Source organism: Neofelis nebulosa, chromosome 10, assembly GCF_028018385.1.
Source record: "Neofelis nebulosa isolate mNeoNeb1 chromosome 10, mNeoNeb1.pri, whole genome shotgun sequence".
Lineage (NCBI taxonomy): Eukaryota > Metazoa > Chordata > Mammalia > Carnivora > Felidae > Neofelis > Neofelis nebulosa.
The window spans coordinates 66,241,485-66,253,357 of record NC_080791.1 but is presented as its reverse complement, the minus strand read 5'-3'; positions in this window follow the sequence as shown (position 1 = coordinate 66,253,357).

Sequence of the window (11,873 nt, the reverse complement as noted above, 5' to 3'; positions counted from 1 at the left end):
CTCTGAGCTCTCAGCACAGAGCCCAACATGGGGCTTGAACCCATGAACTGTGAGATCATGACCTGAGCCGAAATTGGACACTTAACCGACTGAGCCACCCAGGCGCTCCTCTGTTAGATACATTTTTTAAAGGTTTTATACCAATTTTATTTTATTTAAAAAAATTTTTTTAATGTTTATTTTTGAAAGAGTCACAGAATGCAAGTGGGGGAGGGGCAGAGAGAGAGGTAGACACAGAATCTGAAGCAGACTCCAGGGTCTGAGCTGTCAGCACAGAGCCTGATGCAGGGCTCAAACTCAAGAGCCGTGAGATCATGACCTGAGTCAAAGTAGGATGTCCAACAAACTGAGACACCCAGGCATGCCTGTAATAGCAATTTTAAATGTCAGTATATGAAATAAGCCAGAAATTATTATATCCTTTGAAATTATTCAAGCTTATAATACAAATTCTAAAACTGATTTTGGAGAACACAGAAACTCGAAAGTTCAAAGACTGCTGGCTGAAGACAATAGCAGGAAATATCTGGCCTATAGGTGCATCAATGTATCTTTGCTGAATTTAATTAGCAGCAAAGGTAAGACTAGAGGCAGGAGACCAATAGGAAATTGTTACCATAGTCCATTCACTCTGAATATTAATTGATGGCCTGACTGGCCAGTCTGTGCTGGGAGCTGTACTATGCTCCTGACATCAAATAATAACCATGGCCTTGTCTTCAGGAGTTCACAGGCCTGGAGAAAGAGAATGAGGGCTAAACATGGCAGGAATATGGAGGGTGGAGTTTAGCAGACAGGTGTCAGCAATACTGACACCGGCTTATCTGCCATGTTTGGGTTTTTACCCATATTTTCCTTTTTCTTAAGTTTATTTATTTTTGAAAGAGAGAGAGATTGCATGCAAGCAGTGCAGAGAGAGAGAGAGAGAGAGAACCACAGCAGCTTCCCAGCTGTGTGCATGAGCACAGAGCCTGATGTGGGGCTCTTAGATCGTGACCTGAGCTGAAATCAAGAGTCCAACTGAGCCACCCAGGTGCCCCAACCACCAATTTTTTAAAAACAAAAATAAGTCCTGCTCATTTTAAGAATTCAAATAACACCAAATATAAAAAGTGAAAGGTCATCTTTGTCCCACACCATCCTTCTTCTGCAACCACAGTTACATAACGGGATGATTTTTATGATACCACACCCCAAGTGGAAAAGGATGTGGAGTAAGTTATGCACACAGGCACATGCTCAGTGTAGGTTAAGGATGAAACTGCTATACCCTTTGTGTGTCCAGTTGCTTCTGGATTCCGGGGCCCAGTGAGCTTTGTGCATAACCCCTGCAGGCAGATTTTCTTCCTGGGGCAGTGCTAACCCTAGTTCCAACTCATCTCACCCCTTTCTGAAACTTGCATGTTTGAAAACCCTGCTGGTTAACCCAGTTGAATCTCTAAATGGTCTAATTAGTAGGTCTTCCCAGCACCCCCTCCAGGGGCCAGCACGTCCTGTCTCAGAACTTGACAGACCTCAGTTCACAGGAGGTGAGGGAGGGAAGGGAAGGATGAGTAGGCTCTCAGTCTACACAGCTGCACTACAGAGCTGTTTGGGAAGCTTTGAAGCTTGGAGCCCACATCTGCTGCCCTCCTGGGCAGGAAGAGAGCAAGCTGTATTGGCCAGGGGAGCACCAGCCATTCACTTCACTCTTTTTTCACTTTTCTCACTTCTGAGATGTTTGGCAGTTCATACAACAAAGGCAGATGATAAAGTGTGCCTATAGAGTGGGAAAACGTGCAGCCATTAAAAACACAGATTGTGGAAGCGCCTGGGTGGCTCAGTCGGTTAAGCAGCCAGCTTTGGCTCAGGTCATGATCTCCCAGTTCATGAGTTCGAATCCCAATGTCGGCCATTTGCTGACAGCTCAGAACCTGGAGCCTGCTTCAGATTCTGTGTCTCCCTCTATCTCTGCCCCTCCCCACCTCGCACTCTGTCTTTCTCAAAAATAACAACAACAGGGGCGCCTGGGTGGCGCAGTCGGTTAGGCGTCTGACTTCAGCCAGGTCACGATCTCGCGGTCCGTGAGTTCGAGCCCCGCGTCAGGCTCTGGGCTGATGGCTCGGAGCCTGGAGCCTGTTTCCGATTCTGTGTCTCCCTCTCTCTCTGCCCCTCCCCCGTTCATGCTCTGTCTCTCTCTGTCCCAAAAATAAATTAAAAACGTTGAAAAAAAAATTAAAAACAACAACAACAACAACAACAAATTAAAAAAAATAAAAAACGCCGATTATGAAGGCAGTAAAATGTTTATGGTATGCTAAGGAAAAGTAGTAAATCGTAAGAACAGTTCTTAATATACAATTACTGTAATTACTATACTGCTACAATCACATAATCCTATGTGTACACATAAGAGAGCTGATATTAAAAACAAAATTAGTTATTGTTGTTAGGCCTATTAGTGGGATTATGAGTGGTTTTGCAGGTTTTTTTCTTCACACACACACAGACACACACACACACACACACACACACAATTTGCATTCTTTTTTTCCTTAAAAGGAACACGTTTTAACTTCCTGGGCACATCGGCTGAGGAAAATCCCAGCCCAGTGAAGTCAGCACCTAAGTTCCCCCAGAGACTCCGATGCCTGAAGGGAGAGGTCCTGGGCTAAGCATGTGCAGAGGGCTGCCCCAGAGGCCGAAACCAAGTGTAAATGAGACATGTGGTATTTGCATGACTAACCCAGGGAAAAAACCCACCAGAGAGTTATTTCTGTTTAAGCACAGAAAAATGCAGAAGTAAATCTCCTTGAACCTAACTTGACTTTAAAAGGAAACCAAACTTGCCCCTGAAGTTTTTGCTAGGTGGGGGGTGGGAAGACCTTTTGTAAGGAGGGAGAGTCAAGTTCAGGCTCCAGCGACCTTCACCAGAGAACCAAACTCTTTCAAGGGGGGGGTCTAGATTCCTAAGTTAGTGCAAACGGTTCTGAGTTCATAAACCCACTGAGCCTTCACTTTAGACCAGCCCTGCTTAACCAAGCTAAGTTTGTGAACTTTGGTAATCATAAAAGCTACAGAACTTCTTCCAGAAAAGTGTACATCAGCCCAAAAATTTGAAACAATTTCAGGGTTTTCATTGATCCCACTCTCCCAAATCCTAAACAATCCTACTTATCGCCCAGATTAAGAACTCCTACTGGGCCCGAGTAAATACAATGTCTCACAAGTATCTAACATGAGCGCTATTTTTCAAGCCTGTTAATAGGACTGTAATGAATAAATACAAATTCATTTAAAAGAAATACTGGATTCAGAGAGTTGTTGTTGTTGTTATGTTTTCCAGAGAGACAGTAAGTGGGTAAGTCCTGGAGCATGTTGAAAGTGTTCTCCTATCCCAGGTGTCCCTCATCCTGCAGAAAGACTGTCTCTTGCTAGCGGGTCCCCCGCCCCAGGACCCAGGCATTGGAGGGCGTGGGACTCCGGATCTCAACCTTGGAGGATCTGCTAAAGCAGACCCTGGCTTTTCGGGATTTTTTTGTTTTTGTCCCACCGAAATGCTGCAGCTGCTGGTTGGTTCACATGTGTTTAAGTTTTATTCTCCAATTATGACCGGGTTTTCCGGACGTGGACTGTCAGCCCGAATCCAAAGAGTTACGGGCGTGGGCCTGAGCTCGAGGTGCAGCCACTGAGGTCGCTGCGGGCGAGCACCCCGGGGTGAGCCGCCAGGGGCCCTGGCGTGGGCGGCATGTCCTGCCCGCGAGCTCCCTCCCCTGGGCGCACCTGGGCGCCGGGCCCTGACCCGGGGAGTTCACCGGCTTCTTGCCGGAGGGGCGCGCAATGCGGGGCAGCAATGGCGCTGGGAGCTCTGGCTCCAGACTCGCCGTGACCTTGCGCTGGACCGCGCGGGGCCCGAGGCTATGCACTCCCTGAACATCCTCGATCTCCGCGGCTGGCGGATTAATGGGAAGAGGCAGGAAAAGGGTGCATAGCGCAGCCCATTCCCCATTGCTGCCAGCTCCAGGACCATCACCCCTCCCGGCTCTGCACTCATTTCCGGAGACGTTCAAAGACCCTGTTCAGTGATTTCGACACTGGCAACCAAACAGGGCTGGTTCTAGGCGCCTGGGGCTGGCTCAGTACGGGGCTCATCTGACAACAGTATCTGGCACACAGTTAAGTGTGTGCATCTGTTGAATAAATCAATTATTTTATTTTTCACGTGTGAACCGTGTCTGCTTCAACAGCACTTCCAACAGCGAGCCCCCTGTTAGGAGTGGGTATAGTCAGTGATGTGCGAAGAAGGGTGAGGAAACAGCTGGGGACGTGGAGGGAAATGTGCGGGCCCAGAGAGCAGCTTCTCAGCGCTCCCGAAAGTCAGCTTCCACAACCTGTCCGGGGGTTGCGCCTCGGTGCGGCAGATTTCCGCGCGGAAGGTCAGAACAGCAGGCCGCCTGTCCTGGGGTCAGGGGGGTGGGAAGATGCACAGAAGAGAGGCCCAGGGGTGACACTCCTCACTCGACAGCAGGGTACAGGTCCGGCTCTACTGGGTACTAAAGACGTGGGATCGGAGAAGCTCAAGGCCAGGAGTCCTGGACAGAAGGAAGCCCCAAATCTTCCCGCGGGGTGCAGAGCGACACTTCCACTTGGCTGGAAAGGCAGATACCACAGTGGTGAGCGCCCTTGCTGCCCCGTCTCCGGCTTCCCTGGTCCTGGAGGACAACGTCCGCCTCCAGGGGGCGAAATGTTCCTTCCTTTCTTCCGCGCAGGGGTTGAGATCTAAGTTAGAAGCTGAGCTCAACGGAAAAGAATGAGACTGAGCCAACAAAACGTGTATATACATAATCCTGATGGGACAAAGAATAAAGCAGTACCACCAAACACGGCAGTAAGGAAGGATTACTTAGTAAGGAATGAAAATTGGAGGGGGGGAGGACCTAAGCTCCACATTATGCATCAAAATAAACTCCAAGAGGATTAAAATGCGAAATATTTTAAAGAACATAGAAAACACTACATTAAGTGGGATAAAACAGTTAAGTTTGTGGCTAAACGTCAGCGTTCTCGAGGCTTTGTAACAATAGAAGAAACTTCAAAAGAAGACTAACGTTTACAAACTTAAAACTGGATTTTAAAAAGACAAAAGCTTGAGAAAAAAAATGTTTGCGCCAAATAATAATCAGAAAATGCCAAAAATGTATAAAAGCTTGTTTGAATGTAGAAACAATTAACAATAAATAGACAAAGAAGGTAAATAATGCAATTCACAAGGAGAAATAGAATTAGTACCCAAGAACATGGGAAAATATTTGTGGTTCTTGACAATCAAAAATTGTACATTTAAGGGGTCCCTGGGTGGCTCAGTCGGTTAAGCACCCGACTTCCGCTCAGGTCATGATCCCCCAGTTCATGGGTTCAAGCCAGCCCCACGTTGGGCTCTGTGCTGACAGCTCAGAGCCTGGAGCCTAGTTCAGGTTCTGTTTCACCCTCTCTCTCTGTGCCTCCCCCACTCACACACTCTCTCTCTCTCTCTCTGTCTCTCTGTCTCTCTCTCTCAAAAATAAATAAACATTAATTTTTTTTTAATTTTAAGTTTAAATTTTAAACTTAAAACAACCTTGACATAGTACCTTACATTTACTAAAGTAGCAAAGATGTTTAAGACTATAATGCATAATATTAGCAAAGTGGTAAAATTAAACAAAGTCATGATAGCTTCATACAGTTCTTTTGAACAGCAATATGATGATCTTCATTCATCCAGCAAATAGCTATTGAGGAGTAATGGAGAACAGACAAGAAACATACACTGCATGAGGTGGTGATCACTTTAAGAAGAAAAACTGCTAGTGATGGGACGTGCTGTTTGAATCTGGTGAGGGTAGACTTCTCCGATAAGATAGCATTTGAACAGAGATGTGAACAAAGCAAAAGAACAAATCTCGTTCATATTTGTGGGAAGAGTGCTCCAGGTTAGAGGGAACAGAAAGTACAAAGCCCCTGAGGCAAGAGCATATGACTGGTAGAACACCATTTGATTCCTTTTCAATCATGCAGAAATACTTGAAATATTTTAAAAATTGGTTTACTTTATATGCATATTACGGCAATGATGAATTCATTACACTGAAATGATATATATAGTAACCAACAAAACCTTAGCCTCCATGGAAGCTGACATTACAAAAAGATTGCCTCACCCCCATCCTCTTCCATAAGATACTACTCCTTCATTTTCAGTACACTCAGCACTTTTCTAAATGAAGTATCCAAAGATATGAGTATTGCCACAGTTCATGGAAAAGCTCTTCAAAGTAAAAACAAAACAAGTGTTGGGTTTTTTTTTAATGGGTTTATCCTCTGCCCTGAATTCCATACTCAAACATCTGTCTGTCCACTTGACCTCTCCAAATGGATGCCACACTGAAATGTCCAAAACTGACCACCTGTTCTCCATCCCCCCATCACACATACTTCCCCCACACACACCACAAAGAAGACTCTAACAGTCTTCAAGTCTTCATCTCAGTTAATAGTAAGTTAATTCATTCATTTGCTCAGACCAAAAACATGGAGTCATCCTTGACTCTTCTTTCCTTTAAAATCAAGTCAGGCCATGTCAGTCCTCTATTTAGACCTGTTCTTGTCTCCATCAGATGTAAAAGCTGAAGTGCTCACCATGCCCTAAAGGCCCAGTCACCTTTCTGACCTTTTCACCTTATACTCACTAGCCTTTCCATCACTCCCATCTGTCAGACCAGCCTCCTTGCTGCTCCTCAAACACACCAGGCGCATGCCTACCTCAAGCCCTATGGACTTGTTCCCTCTACCAGGAATGCTTTTCCCCTCCAGACTCTTGTGTGATCAGTGCCTCACTTCCTTCAGATCTTTACTCAGAAGTCAAAGCAACTTTCTCAGTGAGGCAAACATACAAAAAACACCCTGCTTTGGATCTTCCAGTTTATCAGAATCTAAAAATCTATCTATCTATCTATATCTATATCTATATCTATATATCTATATCTATCTATATCTATATCTATATCTATATCTATATCTATATCTATATCTGTTTTTTCACTGACATATCCCCAGTGCCCAGAACAGTGCCTGCCACATGACAGGTGCTTGATAAATATTCACTGAATAAATGAGAGGGGGAAGGGAAAGAAGATAACAGTGTGGTAAAGATAAGAGACAAGGAGAAACATTAACAGAAAAGTAACTTAGGGATACTGCTTAAGAATACAGGTTGATAGTGCAAAAGATTCCGCAAAATATAAATGAATGCCTGGGTCACCAAGATAAAAGCTATGAGCTATATATTCTCTGACAAAGATCGGCTCCCTCCCTGGCTCCTAGTTTATTTACATCCAGCTCCATCGTCAGAATCACAGTCTTCTGAGGGGTAAGAACACCCAGAATCTACACCATGCCCTGCCCCACAGACACACATTGGCCCTGAAAGGTCATGTGGCAGAGCTGATGGGACAAAGGGATGCCCAAGATTTGTAACAGAAAATTCAACTCAAATTAGTTTAAATCCTAAAAGGCCTTTATTGTCTCAGAAGCAATGAGTACTTGACTAATGGTTTGATCCAGAAATTCCCAACATCTTCAGGAGCTTGGACTCTCTTGAGACTCCCTCAGTTCTGCCCTCTGCTGCGTGGTGGTCTTGTTTTACTCTATTTTTCCTCTGGGTACAGAAATGGCTGCAGTTCTTTCAGGTGTTACATCCTTGTACCACACCATCCATACAGATTACTGGGCTTCAATCTATTTGGGCCAATGTCTGTCATGTGCCCATCCCAAAGCAACTGCTGTGGCCAGAGAAAAGCCAACAGGCAGAGGAGGGCAGAGCTGGCGTAGGTCCTTCCCTGCACCAGTCAACTGGGCGAGGAGAATGAGGTCTCTCTAACTGGTTAAGGACATACTGTTGGGGCTGGAGGTGAAGTCAATCCTACCTAAAAAGCATGGCTCTTCTATAGAGGGGAGAAGGTGGCATGGATGAGGGACCTGCCACAAGATCCACAACAAAGGCATATCCATTCAGGGCTGGAGGTGCTGGATACCACTGTCTATTTCTATTCTTACTGGGGTCTAATTACCCATCCCTTCACCAGGGCCAAGCCCTGCAAAGGCTCCCAAATAACGTCACTAAATTTCTTTTGGGAACCTGGTACAAATCCCTAAATAGCACAATATGGAGGTCATTTCAATCATGGTCTCCTTTGGTTCCTGGTCAATCAGCTGCACTGTGCCCCTTCCCTCCCTGTCATCCCAGGCTAACTCTCCAAATGCAAGTGAGTTCAGTAACCTAGCTTCTCTTGCACTCTTGGGCTGATGCCGCTCCCTGCCCTGCCTGCCACTACCCCCAGCCTCCTGAGCCTATCACCTGGAACCTTTGTTCACCTACAGAAAGGAGCTCCTTCTACTTTCTGCCTTAACTGAAATCTGGCTGAAGATATGGCTTCCCTTCCTGACCTCTTGAGACATCCCAACTCATTCCAATAGCCCACTTTCCATGGTACAAGGAGGACAGTGATCAGCATCCTTCCACCCCTCACTGCCTCTCCTGGATCACCACTCTTCTTTGAGACTGCCATCTCTTCCTTGGCATCGCCATCTACCTACCTCCAGATATTCACCGAGGACTTGAGCCCCTGGCTCTCAGAGTTCTCGGGGGAAATGCCACCATCTTAGATGACTTAGTGTCTCTGAGGATAACACATTCTACATCTTAATTTTAAAGTCTCTGACTCCCTTGTCTTCAACGACCTTTGCCCTTCTTTCCACTTGGGGCACTTATCCCCTTGGCCACACTCTGAGCCTTGTCATCATTTAGAAGTGCTACGCTCTCTGCCAAAATCCCATTCTCCAAACATAGTTGCTCTTGCAGCTCTTCTTTCCTTACTTCACTGCATCATTTGTCTCCTTTCCTTCCAACTTCTTGTCATCACACAACACTGAGCAATAGTGGGGAAAATTTCATCCACCTCTGGACTGGGGCCAGGGTCTCCAGTTTCAGCCCACTCACATTTGGATTCTCTCTTTACTATATCCCTGAAGCTGCTCTTTCCAATGTCACCAGAAACTTCATATTGTTAAGATAAAGGGACACTTCAAGCCTTGTCATATTAGTCTTCTTCTCTACGTTGACCAGTTCCTCCTCATTCTTGAAATTCTCCTCTCCTGCACTACTGAGACACCAGTCACTCCTCATTTTCTTTTATCTTCTTAGAGGCTCTTTCTCCATCTTCCTCACTAATTCCTTTTCCTCCATCAATCCCATAAATATCGCTGTTCCAGGGTGTTGCCCTGGGTTTACTTCTCTCATTTTACAAATCTTTGTCAGCTTATCTCACAAAGGTTTCAATAACCACTCACTCAAATACCAATGATGCCCAAGTCTACACCTTTGGCCTTGCTCCATAGCTGATTGTCCTTTGGATATTGCTACCAGTGTGCCCCTGAAAGAACCTTAAACTCCACATGTCCAAAATTGAACTTTCTATTCTGTAACCTCAATTCCCCATTCTCTTCACTAAAACATCAGACCCTGTGTGAAATAGCAGAGTCTACATTAAGACCAGGTGCTGCCTCTCTCCTGGACAGAAAAGGAAACTTGAACCATATTCATTATTATGAATTTAAGATGCATTAAAATGTCCCAAACATTCTTTTTAGTCAGGAGGTCGGTAAATATAAAACATGCATAATCCTGAGTTGCTCAACTGTGAATTCTTCTCCCACAAATGATTTCAGGAGGAAATGTTCTGCCGTGGCCAGCTACCCATCTTGGGTCGGCAGTTGACCCAAGTCATGAACTGTGGAAGAGGACCTAGGTGAGCAGGTCCAGTGCAATTGTTTGCATGTTCACAAATGAGTTTTGCTTTATAGCAAATATTAAGCTTTCTATGAGAAGAGACTGGGTCACACATAAAGCTAAAAATAGATGGGCACTCCAGGAAGGTGCCTAGGTTTCTGGGTTTCATAGCCTCTCCTGAACTGTGGATTCTCAGAGTAAGGGACCAGCTTTTACATAAGTGAAGTTTCCTAGAAAGGTGGATGCCAGCTCTGGTAATGGAGCTCCCAAAAATGGCTGGAGGGCAAAACAATCCCTATTGACACGGTTCCTCTGACAGATGCAGTGTAATCTGAGGTCTGAGGATGAACAAAGTTTTGGACAACATTAATTTAACCTATTTAATTTGTCATCTGTGTGAGAACTCTTGGTGCATGATGCAAGAAACTAAAATCTAACCAACTGCTTTAAGAAAGAAAGGACAGGATCATTGAGTGTTTCAAGCATCAACTAAACTAGAGGAATGGGAGTTTGACCTTGGTCAGATACAACTGGAACTGAAGATTCAACATCTGGTTCTCTTCACACCCTAGGTTCAACTTTCCTCACTACAGATTGGATTCCTTGGTGTGACTGACTGCCAATAGCTCCCAGGCCTCTCTCACATCCCACCTGTCTCCAGCAGACAGGGACTAGACTATTCTCTCTTTGCTCTGAGGAAGGATTCTACCTGGCAGAGCCTGCTTGGGATTCTTTCTCCCTCTCTCTCTGCCCCTCCCCTGCTTGCTCTCTCTCTCAAATAAATAAATAAACTTAAAAAAGAGAGAGATAATAGCATCTTTGACAGAGCAGTATTGTGTGGCAGACAGGCAAACAAGCTGTACATTATAATTATTGCCCAAATCACCTGGCTGCATACGCCCCTTTAGCTCTTAATGGAACCATGTGATGTAATCCTGTTCAGTAGAGGTCAAGTTCTATCAGTAGAATTCTTTCTGGAACTGCTGTGGTGTTACTTTGCACAAAGTAGTTATTAGAAAGTTGATGTTCTCACCATAAGGAACCAGGAAAATGAAGCAGGTCAGGAGGAAATGCTGGGAGTCTGCTGCTGCTGTCATATGTCAGTCTTGACACACCAGGAACCTCACAAAGGGATTAATCCAGGGACCCTAGGATCTTTGGCATACATTTTCCAATCACATAACACCTAGAATATTTATGGCTGCCAGTTTAGAGAAAAACGTTGCACCAGTTAAACACTTAATTGCAACCAATACCTCAAACTCACCTCAAAATAACTTACTATTTTGTAAAATTGCAAACTCACTTCAGAATACCTTGGAACCGAACCAGGATTGGCTTCAGGGATTGATACACTGTCAGATCATACTGTCCTCCTTTCTCAGTTCTATTTCCATGTTGATTCACTCTCTTCTCCTATAGATAGGCCTTTTCTAAGCAGTGGAAAGCTTGACCAACATAGCAATTGGAGCATCTGCAAGGTTCCAGGGAAAACTGCATTTGGCCCAGCCCAGATCATATAAATGCCCCTGTATTCAAGGGAGAGGTCTTCATTACCAGAAATGTACAGGGATGATCACTGGATGAATCTTTGCCAGGTAGGTGACTTTTCAATTTGTGTTGACTGCCTATTATCAGATATTTTAAGTTTATTTTTTTTTCTGATTATAAAATAAAGGCTCAGTGTTTAAAATCCGTAAAGTTCTGGGGCACCTGGGTGGCTCAGATGGTTAAGCTTCCGGTTTCAGTTCAGATCATGATCTCGCAGTTTGTGAGTTCAAGCCCCGCGTCAGGTTCTGTCCTGACATCTCTGAGCCAGGAGCCTGCTTCTGATTCTGTGTTTCTCTCTCTCTCTCTGCCTCCCCACCACTCACACTGTCTGTCTCTCTCTCTCTCTCAAAAATAAATATTAAAAAAAAATTTTTAATACAAAAGTTCAGAAAGGAAAAAGGGGTGGGAAATATCCCATAATTCCACCACTTAAATGACAGCCAATGTTAGCCTTCTGTTCTTTGGTTTAATGCTTTAAAAAATATCGCTTATATATAATTTTGCTTCCTGATTTTTC